This window comes from Ursus americanus, chromosome 18 (assembly GCF_024610735.1).
Source record: "Ursus americanus isolate L20-20 chromosome 18, mUrsAme1.1.p, whole genome shotgun sequence".
NCBI classification, from domain to species: domain Eukaryota; kingdom Metazoa; phylum Chordata; class Mammalia; order Carnivora; family Ursidae; genus Ursus; species Ursus americanus.
The window spans coordinates 42,870,393-42,889,127 of record NC_142144.1 but is presented as its reverse complement, the minus strand read 5'-3'; the positions used below and the strand labels follow the sequence as shown (position 1 = coordinate 42,889,127).

The 18,735-nt window shown below is 35.9% G+C and overlaps 1 long non-coding RNA gene and 1 pseudogene across 10 annotated transcripts in view; one reads left to right on the top strand and one right to left on the bottom strand.

The window, feature by feature from the left end:
* The window catches only part of LOC123781326 (uncharacterized), a 1,008,785-nt gene that overhangs the window by 121,101 nt on the left and 868,949 nt on the right, over window positions 1-18,735 (bottom strand). The window lies entirely within an intron of this gene.
* On the top strand, window positions 9,190-9,666 carry LOC148108600 (large ribosomal subunit protein uL23 pseudogene; annotated as a pseudogene).

Below are 18,735 nucleotides of genomic sequence, written 5' to 3'. Positions count from 1 at the left end.
TGCAGCAGAAAACAAGGCATCAGGAATGAAACAGGCAGAAACAAGGCAAAACCACGTCAGATCACCAAAGACTTCAGGTACTGGAACTACCTCAAACAAACTGAGGGCTACAGAGGGGAGGGGGGTGGGGGAATGGGATAGACCGGTGATGGGTAGTAAGGAGGGCACGTATTGCATGGTGCACTGGGTGTTATACACAACTAATGAATCATCGAGCCTTACATCAAAAACCGGGGATGTACTGTATGGTGACTAACATAATATAATAAAAAATCATTATTAATAGAAAATGAAAAAAAATTAAAAATAAATAAAAATAAAAAGAACATTTATTTAAAGAAATAACAATGAAAAACAGAAGTAAAATAATGGAGAAGGAGACCATAAAAATGTTCAGCCAGATTCAAAAAATGTCTATTTACTACATCAGGACATGAAAAATAGTGTAAGTAAAATTATAAACACACATATCATAAAGGATCTACAAGAGAAGTAATAACCTGAAAGATAGATCTGAAATAAATATCAAGAATGCAGCACAGTGGAAGAAACTATGTCAAATAGGAACGTCAGGCTACCTCAAAAGTAATGACTGCCAGCTAGTTTTTAAAAAATCAGAAGATAGTTAAAAATATATTTAATGTTGGGGCACCTGGGTGGCTCAGTCGTTAAGCGTCTGCCTTCGGCTCAGGGCGTGATCCTAGAGTTCTGGGATCGAGCCCCACATCAGGCTCCTCCACTGGGAGCCTGCTTCTTCCTCTCCCACTCTCCCTGCCTGTGTTCCCTCTCTTGCTGGCTGTCTCTCTCTGTGTCAAATAAATAAATAAAATCTTAAAAAAATATATCTTTAATGTTACTACAGATATTTAATATCTATCAAGGCAGCTGTCAGGCCAAAATACTACACAGAGCAAAAATACCTTTCAAAGTTATTTTTCAGACAAAAATTGAGACTCTGCCATATTTCCTCATAAGAGGGATTTCTAATGGATTTAATTTCATTAGAAGAAAATGAAACATAGAATGGAAATCTGAGATGCAAAACAATTATAAATACGATGATAAAATTTTACATAAATTAAATAGATACTGACTATATTAATCAAGAAAATTCTTTAAAAAACTGAAATCACCAAGAAAATAGCAACATTTTCAGTAGGAGTGGTTGAATTTAAAGTTTTCAAACTTTATTCTTAAGGAGAGCACAGATATTCATTAACCTTTGATTTAGATGAAGGAACTCAAGTGATTTCTAAGTTAACAGAAATAGTGAATACAACTTTCTGACATGCATGGGAAAAATGTATAATAAATAATAATCCAAAAGAAACTAAGAAAAAGAAAAAGACAAGCTACAAAATTAGATATGCCATTCAATTCAAATCCATCACTTACTACAATGTACGAATGGGATACATTCTCCAGTTACCAAATAAGAAAAAAAAATAGAACTTTAAAAATCCAGATATATGCATTTTATAAAAGCCATCTCTAAAATGTATGTATGTTTTAATTCACCAGGACGATAAAATACAGTTGGCCCCTGAACATCAATTTAAACTCTGCAATTTAATTCACTTACATGTGATTTTTTTCAATAAAGTACAGTAGTAGAAATGTATTTTTTCTTCGTTATGATTTTCTTAGCATTTCCTTCTTTCTAGCTTACTAATAAAGAACACAGCATATAATACAGATAACATACAAACTATGTAATAATCAACTCTTTATGTTAGTGTTAAGGCATCTGATCAGCAGAAGGCTATTAGTGATTAACTTTTGGGAAAGTCAGAAGTTATACGCAGATTTTCAATTGTGTGGGGGGGTTGATGCCTCCAACCCCTGTGCTATTCAAAGGTCAAGCGTAATTGGAAATTTATCCATACTTAATAGGATAGACTCACAATATAAAAAGTGGCAGATTTACAAAAAGAAAATAATTTGATCATCATCATGAGGGATTTTAACATCTGCCTAATAGTTGAAAGACAAAAAGCCAGTAAGTATATTATTTGAACAACACAATGAGTAAGTATACACATACATGAATAGGTCTTAGACTACTAAATGAAAAAATAAAAAATATTATTTAAAATAGGTGAGGAAAGTAAGACCTCAAAGAGAAATAACAAGTGTGACTAACAGGATACAGTGATTTTTGAAGTTACTTAATTCTTATTTTTAAAAGAGTTTTATTAGAGGGGCGCCTGGGTGGCTCAGTCAGTTGAGCAGCTGACTTCTGATTTCAGCTCAGGTCATGATCTCAGGGTTGTGAGATCAAACCCTGTGTTGGGCTCCATGCTGTGCCTGGAACCTACTTAAGATTCTCTCTTTCTCCCTCTGTACCTCCCTGCCTCGTGTGTGTGCACTTTCTCTAACAAAAAGTGCTTTATTAGAGAATTAATATCTCCTTCTTTGTCCCTCCCAAATGAACCCTTCCTGAATGAATGCTCAACTCAAGTGCATTTTTTCTAATGAAGATACCCATTCCAACATCCTTTTGAGTTTTTTACTTCCTTCACTTTTGTGTTTGTCCACATTGTTGGTTAATATCACATCTGCCTCCCATGCTAAACTGGAGCTCTCCATGAGGTGGAAAGAAGCTTGCAAGCTTTGACCCTGAAGTAGAACTATCCTTCAGGCCAACAAATGTGGACCAGTTACTTCCTACTCTACCAAGGGTCCTGCAATTCCCTCAAGAATCCCTCTAATAAGTCACTCCTATTTGTGATTCCAGGATTTAAGCCCATAAAAGAGAAATTCCCCAATGAGTCTTTCTATCTTTGAGCATATTAATGATTATGGATGCCCCCTGAAGTTTTTTGTTAATTCTGTTGCTATATCTTGAATCCAAGAGGCACAAGTCTAAATTCTTTCCCCCTTTGTTCTTCCCCATCTCACTATGATACCACCATCCCCATAGCTGAGGAAATCCAAATCACTGCCCTCCATTCTTTGCCTTCTGTATGAATGAGCCAACGAGTCTTAATTCGTTCCATTTTCCACTGTCAAGTCCAAACCATCATGCTTATCATAATTTACTTGAACTACTGCTAAAACTTCCAACTTCTATCTCTGCCTCTCTATCAACCTTGTTCACAAATTCCTGAAGAGATTTTTTTTTTAAGAATATACAAATAAGATCAAGCCCTTGTCTGAAATGTTCTATTTTATCTTCTTAGACTGAGAACAAAATCCAATCTCTTTACCCTAACCTGGCTTGGTCTTTGATATCTCCACACTCTCCTTATGGCCTTCTCCTAGTTAATTATGGTTCAGCACCAGAGGTCTTTCCTTGTTCCTCTGTTATACCAGCTCATATTCCCACGTGAAGACCTTCCTCTTATTAGTCCCTTTATCTGCCATGCTCTTTCCCTAGCTTGTCACAAAACTGCTTCTTCTCATCCTTCAAATCTCTTTTTAAACATCTCTACAAAGATCTTACCTAAACGTTCTTATCTAAATAGCTTTTCCTTAAAAAAATAAAAATAAAATTCTAAAAATAAATAACCTTTCCTCCCAATTATTCTATCAGCACCTTTAAGAAAATTCTTAGAACTCTGCAGTCTGTATTTATTTTAAAAACACAATTAAAAATATATCTTCCCCATAAGACTATAAATTACAAAGAGCAAAGACACTGTCTTTATCATACTCAGCATAATACACAGAAAATGTCTCCTAGAAATGCTAAATTAATATTTTGAATGAAGGGATTAATGAATCAATGACTGAAACATCTAAGTACAGTGTCTGTCATGTAAAAGTTCTCAATAAACAATAGCATGGCAGGTTGAGTATGTTTCATTTACTTGGCCTGGTGCTAAGCATCGGCTGGGCTGTGGTGAATAGAGTAAAATATAGATTTGATGAATAGAGGTGGGGCTATAGCAGATGGCCATGTGCTCACCAAATCTCATTTCACTTCCTTCCTGGCACTTAGCTAGAATGCATTTCCCAGTCTCCCATATAATCAGAACTCACCATGTGACTGAGTTCTGGACAATGGAATGCATATAGAAAGAAGTAAAATATGCCATTTCAGGCTGAGCCCATAAAATTCTCCCATTCAGCCCTTCTCTGTTTCTCTTCCTTGATGCCTGAGTCATCAAGATGACTCTGAGAATCCAAATGAGAAAAGCCTGCATTCCGACGACTGCATGGAGCAGTCTCCCCCGACCTCTCCCCACCTTGGACTATGATATGAATGAGAAATAAACTTTCATTGTATTAAGCCACTGAAATGTGTGACTGTTTTTAGCGCAGATGACCTACCTTTATATATCCTCACAAAATTGTCATCTCGTGGGATTATAATACAGTGTGATAATGTATTACCATGTTTTGTGCCTCTTTTAGTTTCAGAATAAAATTATTCCAGCAGAGAGGGCTGTATTAGAACTTGTAAACCGAAGACAAACTCACATAATAGAAATTAAATGTCATTTTATAAAATGAGGCCAAATCTTACACGGAAAAGGAAACCACAGAAATACAGGATCATAGAATAGGTTCCCAGAGACTGTTTTCTTTTAACTTGTTAAAACGGTCCTTTTCAGGCTGTTTCTCTTTTTATGAAATTATAATAAGAATCTGTTTTATGTCTCAGTTTGTTTTATGCAGCTTTATGCTGCTAAGTGTCACTCTTTCTCTGTCTTTTCCAATTCATTCACCCATTTGAAAGCTGAACGTATACCTGATTTGCCATTTCTAGGCACTAATTGGTACTTCCACTAATTGCATGAGGTACAATATCAGGATAATGGCAAGTCGTCTTGTTTTGGGTCATAAGGCTACTGGTTACTCGGGGCTCTTTAACAAGTCTTTTCATTACTATATAATAGCCTTTAAGTGGGTTTTTAAATTTTATTTTCAGGTATTAAGTGGTACCCCCTTAAGTCAAAGACTTGTAAATGTCAAGAGTGACAGTGGTTATTTTGTTGATTGGTCACACTTCCTTTCACTTTCACTACCTGAATATACTCATTATCTGATTATTTCACCTGTTGTTCATTTGGCACTATACAAAATTCTCATCCCTCAACCATTTCCACGGTTGGCCCTAGTACAGAAAATGCATGTGAGAGAGCTGATATTCTTAAGTTTAATGAGAAAATGGAATTCCCAGAGCACGAAAGTCAAACTGTAAATTTTCAATGATTCCAGGATGACTATGAAATTGGAGCAACTGCCATCCTCACCAGCTTTGGCCTTTCACCTTTTGGTAAATGTTTGAGGCCTATCTCGTTTTTCTAAAATATTTTAAGATAATTTTGTCTTCTGTTGTAAACTTACTGATGTTTTCAATTCCAAGCAAAGCAATAGTATTATTTCCTTTTTCTATACATTTCTGTAGTATTCATTTACATCATTTTTTTTTAAAAAAACACGGGGATAATTTTTGACTTGTATTTAAATATCTGGTGATATTCCAATCAGCAAAACTCCTTAGATAAAATTGTGCAGTGACGCCAAAGAAGTCTGTGTCATTCTGTTTCCAAATATACACATCTGAAAGAACAAAAGTACTACTTCTCTTTAAATTTACCTTCATGTATAATGTTACTTTATACTTGAGACGTGTTAGCTTCCATGGAGAAAGGTGTTTAGAGAAAATATCTCAAAGGTAAGTTATTTCATTCCAGAAGTAAGAATTGTGTCAGAAGAGAAAACCCATTCAGTTAGGAAACTGAGGGCTTATACTCCAGTTTCCCACACTGGATGGGAAGCCATCTAGTGGAATCCCACTAGGCAAGCCATCCAACCTTCCTATTTTTATTTACTTACCTGCAAAATGGTTCTTTTAACCACTGTATACTATCTCACACTGACAACTGTTATCTTAGAACTGGTCTTTACAGTTCCTCTGGTTTTCAAAAATATCATTATTAATGTGAGAAGTTACATCATATCTTGAAAACAATGTCTGAAATCCAAGGCTCTTGAGAAAACAGTTTCAGGGATATAGGTGGAAGTTCAACAGCAGAGCATTTTAGAACCAAGAGAAAATGAACAGGTCAAGGGAAGCAGGCCCTCCAACAGCATGAGGGGAGGATATCCTACGAGGACTTCTATAGGAGGCTCCATTTAAACAGGGGACACCAAAGGAACCACTTTGAAATAAGAGGTGTGAATTAGGGGCACCTGGGTGGCTCAGTGAGTTGAGGGATAGACTCGGGTCATGATCTCAGGGTCATAGTATCAAGCCCTGCGTCAGGCTCCACACTCAGCATGGAGTCTGCTTGAGATTCTCTCTTCCTCTGCCTCTCCTCCTGCTCTCTCACTCTCTATATCTATCTCTCACTAAAATAATTAAATAAAATCTTTTTTTTTTTTAAGGATTTTATTTATTTATTTATTTTGAGAGAGAGAGAGCAAAAGCACGAGCTGGGAGACAGAGGGAAAGAGAGAAGCAGGCTTCCCACTGAGCAGGGAGCCCAGCGTGGGGCTTGATCCCAGGACACTGGGATCACGACTTGAGCTGAAGGCAGACACTTAACCAACTAAAAAGAGGTATGAATTAGAACCCTGTCCTATCTCTGAGTCTTGACATTAGGAAATGTTTTCAACAACTGTATTACAACAAACTGTCTTTTTATAAATGGAGGTATAATTGACACATAACATTCTATTAGTTTCCGGCATACAGCATAATGATTAGATATTTCTATATATGGCAAAATGGACACCACAAGAAATCTAGTTAACATTTATCACCTCACATAGTTGCAAATTTTTTCTTGGGATGGGAACTTTTAAAATCTCCTCTCTCAGCAATTTTCAAATATGCAATAAGGTATTTTAACTACAGTACCAGGCTATACATTATATCCCCATGACTTCGTTATTTTATAACTGAAAGTTTATACCTTTTGATGCCCTCACGCATTTCACCTACTCTGTCCCAATGCCTCTGGCAACCACCAACTCTTCTCTGTAAATTTGGCCTTCTCTCTCTCTCTCTCTCTCTCTCTCTCTCTCTGTGTGTGTGTGTGTGTGTGTGTGTGTTAGTTACAAGGAAAAAAGCATTGGTATCTTCAGAAACCTATGACTCTCTAAGAGAAATTAAAATATTTGAGCTTAAATAACCATTATCTTTTGGATTTTATAAAAAAATATAATTTCTAACTTTTAAAATGTCCTTTTTGTTTCTTTGAGTTTAATATTTTATTCTTTTAATCCTTTTAAAATAATTTTAAATTGTTTTATTGTGTAATGTTAACCTACCAAGTTTTTATTAATTGAATTTAAAATTTTTAAATAAACTTTCATATTATTTTAGTTTTTATCACTATTATCTTTTATTTTTATTATTTTTTAAGATTTTATTTATTTATTTATTTTAGAGAGAGCACATGTGCTTCTGTGAGAGTTGGGGGAGGGGGAGGGAAAGAATCTCAAGCAGACTCTATGCCCAGTGCAACCCTGACTCAGGGCTTGATCTCACAATCCTGAGATCATGACCTGAACCAAAATCAAGAGTCAGACGCAACCAACTGAGATATCCAGGTACACCTATCAATATAATCTTTTAGATATTTGGCCCATCTGTTTTATTTATTTTTACTGAGTTTTCTTAGCTTTCATTTTTATTTAGTCTTTAGTCTATTTTGTTGCACCTTAGTTATAATTTAACCTGATTTGTATTTTTTTATTATCGCATCCCATTATTTATTTTAACCTTTAAGAGTATGTTTGTTTTGTTGACAGTTTGCCTTATATTTTTAAATATATTGCGTCTAGGTAAAAAATTGCTCTTATTTTCTTAAGAGCATGTGTGTGTATGTGTGTGTGTGTGTGTGCAGTTGACTAGTAAGGAAAATATTTATTTTTGTTTGCTTGTGGTTTATCTGATCTTCAGCAAAGAGTCCCAGTTGGGCATTTTTTAGGAAATCACTATTCTATCTGTTAGATCCAGGGAGTCTCATTACTTTTGGAAATTCACCAGGAGAGGCCATTTAACTATGAAGGCCAACCCCTACTTCCTGTTCCTGCAGATGGACTGGGAGAATCATTTCTGCACACTGATGTTGCAAATTGAGATATTAAAGGTTCTGTTTGGTCATGTGAAAGGAAGGCAACTTTGGAGACTGGCTCTTAGGAACTAGAGATAGTTTTTTTAAAAGAAGTTACTTTACATAAAAGTTGGCCCTCACTCAGATACTGCAATTAAGGGTGTTTAAAGTATAAGTGTAAAGTTGGGGGACAGGACCATGAATTGTTGTGATTACCTTTGTTAGGCTAAAAACAACATCCTGATCTGTACTTTCGAGTTCTGAGGGAACTTATTTCATTCTTTGTGGATTCTATAGTTAGAATTCCTGAGTTCATTTTGGAGTTTTACTGTTTGAGTTCTTATACTTAAGTCCACAATCTATTTTGAGTTTGTTTTTGTGAGTGGCGTAAGAGTCCAATTTCATTCTTTTTCCAATATGCATATCCAGTTTTTCTAACACCAATTATCGAAATGACTATCCTTTCCCTACTGAGTATTCTTGGTTCCCTTATCAAATATTAGTTGATTAGATATATGTGTGGGTTTATTTCTGCACTCTCAATTCTGTCCCATTTGTCTATGTGTCAGTTTTTATGCCAGTACCATACTGTTTGGATTATTATAGCTCTGTAGTGGAGTTTGAAATCAAGAAGTGTGACATCTCCAGTTTTGTTCTTTCTCAAGATAGCTTTGCTATTCAGAATCTTTTGTAGATCCATGCGCATTAGTATTTTTTTCTATTTCTGTGAAAAGTCCTGTTGGAATTTTGATAGAAAATGCACTGAATCTATATATGGCTTTAGTTAGTTATGGACATTTTAACTTCTGTTTTGCTTTATGTAATATAAAACTAATACCCCCTTTAGTATTAGCCCACATGACAAGCCCACATTAAGTACTATAAAAAAATCTTTAAAATTCAATGCAAACAGAAGTACTGTTATTTATCCATATTCTACAGTTCAGGAAATGGAAGGCTTAATTTCCATTCAGCATATGTTAATATACTTATTTTGGTTAATAAAAACATACCTTCAATCTCATTTTTTGTGTGGGCTTAAAAACTGACACCACTAGGGATGGCCCCTAGTTCTTAAAAGCAAAGAAATAAACAGCTTTCCAGTAACTGTATCAGGCTAAAAAATATAAGATATATAACTTAAATTAAAAAACTCAGTTTGCTTTTTACAAAAATGGTACCTAAAGCTTAGAAAGAACCCCCTGCTGCTTACAAAGCGGAAGCCAAAAGCAAAGGCTTTAAAAGCCAAGAAAATGATGTGGAAAGGCGTCTACAGCTACCAAAAAAAAAAAAAGAAAAAAAAAATCCAGACATTACCTATCTTCCAAATGCCTAAGACCCTGAGTCACCAAAAGCGGCCCAAATATCCTCAACAGAGTGTCCCCAAGGGAAATAAGCTTGACCACTATGCTATCATCAAGTTCTCCCTCACCACCAAGGCAACCATGAAGAAAACAGAAGACAACACACTTGTGTTCACTATGGATGTCAAAGCCAATAAGCACCAGATCAAACAAACTATTAAGAAGCTCTAAGACACTGATGTGACCAAGGTCAACACTCTGATCAGTCCTGATGGTGAGAAGAAGGGATACGTGTGTCTCCTGATAAGGATGCTCTGTATGTTGCCAACAAAAATGGGATCATCTAAACTTCAGTCCAGCTAGATATATCTATTTTTTAACCATAAAAACAATCAATCAAAAAAACAAACAAAAGCCTGTTCAAATCAGTTGAACTCTTAAATGAATAAAGAAAAAAAAAAGGAAAAGAAAAAAAGAAAAGGAAACAAAGGAGAAATCATATTTACAAGATTACTCCATGTAATTAAGAAATAAATATACTTAGGTGAGTTGTATTGGATTGTCAGCAAAATTTTGTTTATATTAGTTCTGAACTCTAAAAACTAAAGAGAACATTAACTAGACCATTAAATAGTGAAAGATTTCTTTCAACCATCATTCAGATATTATGCAATTAGCATTTACTGACTACTAGAAAATCCAAACAAATAAGAGAGCAATGTGATAGGTACAATGAATATAATGCAATATAACTCAATGGGATTATTGATTATAATTATAAAATAAAGGAATTGGGATACCAGCAAAAGAGAAGGGAGATATTAAAAAATGGAAACACTGAAGCAGTTTTTCAACCTTGAGAATGTTTAGGAGATAGTCTCTGGTCAAGAGTGCCTAGAGACTGCATCCCCAATAATGAGAGGACAGCTGAACTCAGATAAGAAGCTTCTCTGTCGTTAAAACCTGATAGGCAGAACCAATCTTTCAAAACCCTGTGTTTGGCGAATAAAGCTCCTGGCATGTATGGAAGATGTTATCTTAACAATGCCAAAATAAGTATGTTCTTAGATTGCTGAGTGTTGAGTTTATGGTTTTGTTTCTCCATGAAAGAATCCCCATTGTTCTCTGTCCCCTGTGCTGTGAACTATATTCTGAGCAATGTGAGTTAAAATTGATGAGCACTCTACTGGTGGTCCCTTCAGGGGTGCTTTGGGATCACAGAATAAGGAATGGCTAGCCTCTCTATTTACATAAATTAAGCAAATTATGAAATTATTCTGAGACTCTGTTTCTATTCAAATGACTATTCTAACCTACCTCACAAAGTGGTAAGGGAAAAAAATTACATACAAAATGTACACCAGGCACAGAGTAGCTGCAACATTTATATTACTGAATAAGGGACAGACGGGGCGAGGTAGGGAGAGATAGGTAGGAGGCCATGGGATCAGACTCACAAAATTCAAAATGTGGGAGACGAAAGGAAACCAGAGGTAAGGGAACAAACCAGACCATCGTGTCCTAGGTGTCAGAGGTGAGGTCCTGTTATAACAGCTACTTGTGAACAACCAAGAATTACCAGACCTTAAAAAGGAAGTAAGCCATTGAAGGTGTTATCACCAGTCCTTGCTCAATGGTGATATCAATAGAGATGTTAGAAAGATTTAAGTTCCCTGGTTAGCTTTTTATAAAAGACCATCCCTAAAAGCCCTCAGTGGCAACCCTGTCGGGACCCCTCTCACTCCTGAGAGCTTTTTCTGTACACTTGCTTAATAAATGTCTATCGCTCTACTCACTATCCTTAGTCCATGAGATTCATTCCTCAACTCCGTGAGACAAGAACCTGGCTCTCCCGTGTCATTATCTTGATTGCTGTATATTTTAATAGTAATTAGGAAAAGATACCTAATATATGTGATATTCTGCTTAAAAACTTCATCAGTGGTTGCCCACTGAGAAGAGCATACCTCAAATCTTTAGCCTGGCATTCAGACCTGTCCACAATTTGACCCAAACCTACTTCCTCACCTTTACTTTCCCCAATAAACACATTCTCATGTATACTTTGGAATTCTCCCCTAAGATGTGTCTTTTCAAATAAATAAATAACTATTGCAGGGTTTTTGCAGAACACAAAATTTTTGTACATCCAGAATCCATTCATTCTCTTTCTGATGAATGAATCTAGCATTTCTCTCTCGGTGGGCCCACTTTTCCTCCCTATCCTTAGCACTTGTGTTTGAGGCTAGATTATCTCCATGCCTAGTTCAGATGTGGTACATGTGAATTCCCCAATCACTTTATCATACTTCTCTGGCCAAAGTAATTGGTTTAGAGAGGGAAAGGAGATCACAATCAGAACCGGTGAGAAATAATGACACCTTTTTCCTATTATATTTATGGGAAATACTCTAGCTATTCTTTCTGGGTATGGAAAGGAAAGCCTGGAGCCCTGGGATCATAAGATAAAAGCTCTCTCAAACTTCTCCAATGAAGAAGAAGAGTTAAAAATAGGGGAAAACTGGATATTGATTAAAAAAGTTTTTTAAGCCCTCAATCCAGCATTATTAAAGATAAAATGAGGCATATTAAAAATTTTGAGTTTACTTAAGAATTTGGTTGGCTATAGTTTAAAGCCTAGTAGGCTGCTTCTGATTCGTAGTCCTTAGCATTTTGACTTAATAACATTGAGTCATTGACAGTGTTTGATTTTGGTTTGCTTTTGTAGGCCACTACAGAATTAGAGCCATCTGTCTAATGGCCTCCTTGTTTGAGTAATACTGGAAAAATCTACCTTTGAACTGTTTATTTAAGTGAGCCAATACTTTCCTTTCTTTTCTTTTTTTTTTCTGCTTAGGCAAGCTTGGATCTCTTTTTCAGTCACTTGAGATTTTCAACTGATACTTCTTCCATAGATATGAAAACTGGAAATTTTACATTTATTTCCTTCTCAATAGGAAATTTACATCTATTTTGGAATATGAGCTATTTATTACACGTGAACTAGGAACATAATACAATTTATAAGTCCAATTAGGAGTTGTGACAATATTGTCAATGATGTTTAGCGGAAGGATTTGAGTTGAGCTAGAAAGGATAGTAAGATTTAAGCCAAAAGAGCTAAATATTAAAAGTGAGCCAATGGAACTTTAAATCTGCCTTCACACATTTCAATTTCTGTAACTTATTTAAATAACTTGGCATACTTTGTTTCTATATTGAAGCATTTAGCAATTTCAAAGATTATATTCGATCTGGCACTATGAAAAAAATGTTTTCCATGGGCTTTTAAATATGGTGTTACTTTTATATTTGACATCTGATTACAGGAGTTATGATCATATCATTTGGATAAATATTTATGTTTACCATAGTGTTTTAAATGGAATGCTGCCTTAAAAAAAATCCATAAAGTTAGCCAATCAACAAGACAAATGGTCTGCAGCTGTTTTGTTAACTCCTATTAACACTCTAGCCTTACCCAACTCCTTCATTTATCCTTCTGTTTTCAAAGGAGCTCTTAATTACTTCCATCCCCATTTCAGTTGTAAATGCTTCTTTATTGCCATTCTTTCATTAGAATAAATCCTCCAACCTATTCAAGGACCTGACACTTCACCACTGATTTACAAGTGGTTCAATTTTATTAATCAGATGTTTGCCCTAGCTTTGGGGTATCTGTACTGCCATTGCTGGCAATTGTTGATAAAAGACCCTCTTTCTTCTTTTCCATTTCTCGGAAAATATACAGGTACATTTTCAGCATTTTGTTTCAGGAAGTCTGAAATTAAAAAGAACTAGGGAAAATAGAAAATCTTGTAATTGTCTCGAAAAGAGTTAGTATTTCACGCTGTTGGCTGAGCAGGCTCTAGCTGCAGTGGGGATAATGTGACCTATGCAAGATTTGACTGGAATTTTCCATTAGAAATTCTATCTTCATAGATTTCAGACTACTCCTGAATTCACTATCAGAGGACCAAACCATAATACCATGGCATGATATTCTAAAACCAAAATTAAACAACATGCAAGAAACCACATTAAACAACTTGGTGGCTGATTTTTACTGTATCTTCTCATGTTCAGAAAATTCCTCTTTAACAGATATTTAAGGGACATTAAAGATTATATATATGTATACATACACACACACACACACATATACACACATAAATTACACACATTATATATTCATGAACTATATCTGTATTATCCAGTCTTCTTTTATGACTTCACTATGTGGAAATTTCCAGTTAACAATCTCTTAGTAAATAATAATCCTTGTCTAACATTTACATGTGAACTGCCAAATGTTTTAGTTAAATGCTTTGCATTAAGTGTGCATTACTATTCTTCCTTTGACATTGTAAGTTTTCCTTGAATATTTTCTATTTATAGTAGAGATACCATATTGCATGGAATCCACAATCCTTTTTAATAGTTTCATTTTTAATTTCACATATTGCTTTAAATATTTCAGTCTTAGTTTTAGTTTCATATAAATGGCTGTTATTGTATAATAGTTTTTCCTCCATTTCCTCCTTTTCTCATTATTGTACTAGTTTCTTATTATTGGTGTAGCAAATCACTACAAACTCAGTGGTTTAAAACACTACAATTTTTATTTTCTTACCATTCTGGGGTCAGAAGTTCAATACTGGATGTCAAGCTGCCTTTTTCTTAAAGCCTAAAAGGGAGACTCTGCTTCTTTCTTTTTCCAGCATCTGGAATCCCCCTGCATTCCTCATAGGGCTCGTGACCCTTTCCTTCATCTTATGGTGATGGTATAGCATCACCAAATCCTCCTTCTTCTCTGAAATCTAGTTCTGTCACCACAGCTAATCCTTTCTCTCTGACCCTCCTGTTTCCCTCTCATAAGGACTCATGATTTCATTGGGTCCAACTAGATAATTCAGGATAATCTCCCTATTGCAAGGTCCTTAACTTAATCACATCTGCAAAATCCTTTTTGTAAGGTAACATTCACAGGTTTCAGGGATTAGGACATGGAAATCTGTGGGAGACTATTATTCTCTTACCACAATTATATAAGTCTCTGTGTTCTTTGTATTCACAGTCTTTTTTTCTATGATTTTTTTTAAACCCGAGGAAATCTCATCATTTTTCAAATCTTCTATAAATAAAGCTTTTCAATAATTGTATTATAGCCTACTGAGTCGCAGAGCATGAGAATTTAGTTCCATTTATGCATTGTATCTCAACTTTAAAGTTGTTGAATATTAGCAGTTGGAGTGTTATTCTTTTTTCTACTTTTAGTAAATAATTTTCTATTATCCTCGGATTTGTTTGATTTCTGATTACAGTTGGCCCTCAAACACTATGGTGTTGACTGTGCAGGTCCTCTTATACACTGATTCTTTTCAATAAATATGGTACAGTACTGTAAATGTATTTTCCTTATGGTTTTCCTAATAGCATTTTCTTCAGCTTACTTTATTGTAAGAATATAGCATATAATACATATAATACACAAAATACGTGTTAATCTATAGTTTATGTTATCTATAAGCTTCTGGTCAACGGTAGGCTATTAGTGGTTATGTTTTTAGGGAATCAAAAGTTATATGCAGATTTTCAACAGTGTGGGGGTGTCAGTATCACTAATACCCCACCCTGCATTCAAGGGTCAACTACTTTGCTACTTAATATGAACCAGTCAATAAGCATGTTGCTCAGTATGAATTATCAGTTCATACTGGCTTATATCATGTGTATGAACAGGGCAGATGTACTGCCCAAAAATATATCTATAAAGTTAATTTAGGTTTAATTCTAGTTTTCCTATTCGCTGGCTCATCTTAGGTACAATAGGCATCAAATGTGAAGAAAAGCTGGTTGAGGGAAATTTTAAATCATTTCTTGTCTATAGAACTGCTTCAGTTTCCACATCTTTGCCATTTCTGTACATGTAACAGTTCTTTCTCCTGGACCCAACCTAAAACTTATGACTCCTACCTACCTGCCTATAGTTTTACCCATACAAAGATTAGGCAATCTAGATTGTTGATCTTGGTAAGATGTAATGTCCTTTACTGGATGGAATCATCACTCACGGTTTGAGGCTGGTAAAATACTGTATCCAAAACTCATAATGTGTCCACAAAGAAACCCTCTAAAACATATATTCAGTTAGATCAGCTAGTCCCACCTCCAAAACATAGCATACGTAACCTGTCCATTTCCTTTTATCTTCACTATCATGTCTTTGGTCCAAGGACTACATGTTTCCCCTGTAGCACTGCAATTGCCGGTCTCTTTTGTCCCTCTCTTGCATTTGTCTATTGTCCTAGGACAATAAAGAAATGCAGAAAGAGTCATTGGAATGCCCAGGTCATGGAAAATGCAAATTCCTGGCATGGTCTTCAGAACTCTGCATGAATTACTCTCTGCCCAGTTTTCCTACCTTTTCTCTTATCACTTCTGTATTTCAGGCTGTCACTTCTGTACCCACTGAACTCTTCCCCACAAAAGAGATTTTGTCACTGTTTCTACCTGCCTTAAATTCTCTTCCCCAAAGTCTTCCCATTGCTGACTCGTTCTTATTCTTCAGGCCTCAGCTTAAATGAAACCTTCTTAGAGAGGATTTCTCTGACTACTCTCCCTAAATTAGAGCCTCCTTTTCATTATCTGTGTTTTACTGATATATTTCCAGACTCTTCCCTCAAATATTACGTCTGTGGCTTTAAGAACTTTCTTATTTTTCATTGTATCCCCAGCACCTTGCACAGTACCTTACTCATAATAGACAATCAGTCTGTATCTGGCAAAAATATGAATTAATAAATGAATAAAATATGAAAAGAAGGAGTTCACCTTATTCCTCTCATCACTGGTTTTTGACTCATTCCAAACTAACAAATCTTACAGATGCAAAGCAATGTTGGAGAAAGAGACAGGGAAGATATAAAATCAAAGAGAATGCCCCACAAAGCAGAAAAAAGTCATTTCCAAATACTTCACCCGCTAGTTATGACATTGCAACTGGAGAAAACTCCTATGCAAATTCAGTCATGCAAGCCCCATTTAGCTCAGGAAAATGTGTAGAAATTGATTGAGTGAGCAGCTGGTGATATTGTAGTCAGGCTCTCTGGAAGTTAATTGGGAAGCGTTGTGAAAAATCCTGACATTGTACATGTAGCTATACTGACTTCCATTGTGCCCTAGACACTCATCACACACGGATGCTCTCCACTATTACAAAATAACTGGATGCCTCGGAGTCTCTGATGACTCTCATCAATAGCCTGCTAAGAAAACGGAGGAGGAGCGAGTGATGAGCTGGATTTGAACTTTTATAATTGGAATGAAAAGCTCCTAATCTTGTGAGTTCTTATTCCCTTCATTAACTATTTTTATTCTCCTATAGACAAAGACAGACTATTTCTTCCAAGGTCTGTTTTTATTTTGTTTTCATGGAAAATCTAGCATTGAAATTAAATTACTTTCTTTTCCTGGTACTTTTATTTATTATCTGTTTCGGTTAGTTATTGTCATGGAACAAACACTGAAATTTTGTGCTTAAAACACCAAGTGACCATATTATATCTCATAAGTCTGCAGTTCAACTCGGCAGTGCTATTGTTCTAGAATGGGCTTGCTCATGTGTCCTCGATGAGCTGATGGGTTAGCTGGTGATCTGGGCCTCATCTGGAATAACATGGCTATTGCCCATGTGTTTCTCAGATCTTTTGTGTCTATTATATTCTAGGCATTGTGCTCTGTCCTGGGAATACAGAGGTCAATAAAACTCTTTGATGTTGAACAGTTTAGGGTCTGAAAGGAGAATGATGATAGGTAAACAAACACTGCATTTAAATACCATAGGTACTATGAGAGAAATTTGTGGTGTCTAGAAAAGACATGAGAGAGAAAATGCTCAATCCTGAATAGAGTGGGAAGGAGGAAACAGGAGGGAGTTTGTGATATATGTTTCTTTCTTTTTTTTTTTTTTTAAAGATTTTATTTATTGACAGAGAGAGTGGGAGAGGAAGAAGCAGGCTTCCAGCGGAGGAGCCTGATGTGGGGCTCGATCCCAGAACGCTGGGATCATGCCCTGAGCCGAAGGCAGATGCTTAACGACTGTACCACCCAGGCGCCCCTGTGATATATGTTTCTTAAATCAAGTTTTAAAATATGAGAAACATTTTGCCAGGTTTCCAAACTAGGAAACAAGGTTCCAGGCAGGAAGGGCAGCTGAGCAAAAGCACAGATGTGTGAGACATGCAATATTTCACTGGGCCTGGTGGATGTACAGTATAATGCAGTAGTGCAAGGCAGGACTAAAGGAGTGGGTAGGTGCCATGGGGCTTTAGGTGCCAGGCTGAGATTGAATTTTGCCTTAGGCACTAAAATAACAATGACAACCATAAATTATCCGCAACACTACTATGTTTTTGCTATGTGCTACATATCCTAAGTGTTTTGCATGCCTTCTCTCAGTTAATGTTCGATAGACCTCTACAACTTGGGTACTACTATTTATCCTCATTTTAAGATGTGGCTATTAAGGGTAGAGACTCTAAATAAACTTGCACATAAATAAAATTAGTAGCAAAATAGAATTCAGTCCCATATCTGTTGGCCTGAATTCTTAAACCACTAGGCCATATTGCCTATCAGTGAGAAGATAATGGATGGGTTTAAATAGGGGGAAAAAAAATGACCGGATTTTCATTTTATAAAAACTTTGTTTGCAGCCCTATTAAGGAGATAAAAGACTGAAGACAGAGTAAGGTATGGAAATAATCCTGGTTAGAAATGATGAAGATTTAAAGTTACACATTAGCAGTGGGGACAGAACAAAGGAGATGGACCCAAGATCTGTTAAGAGGATTTGGTAACATATTGCATATAGATGAAGAGGAAGAAGGCTAAAAGGATTCCCAGGTTTCTGACCTAATAGACTGAACAGATGTTGATAGCAAAGGTGCTGTATAGCTTAAAGGTTAAGAGTCTAGATTCTGGAAAGGATTACGGACCTGAGTTTCGATCCCAGCTCTGCCACTTACCTAAGTGACTAAGTGCTTCGATTTCTTCATATGTAGAGTGGGATGACACCTACCCTAGTGAGCTGTCCTAAGGGCTAAATGAATTAATGGATATAAAATGCTCAGCAGAGTATCCGATAGATACACAGTTAACTCTCAAGTGATATTTAGTACTACTCACTGAGAAAAGAACAGGAATTTGGGAAAAGCTGGTGAGTAGAGTTTGAGACATGTTTAGTGTAAGGTTCCATTGAATCAATGGGTCTGTAAACTTCAGGAGAAAGATCTATGCTGAAAAGATATATGTGGAGCATCAGCATCCAGTTAGTTATTCAAGTTCCATGTGGTCTTGATAAAATGGGTAAAATGGGAAAACAGACGATCATAAGAGAAAAGCAGCAATGAAGT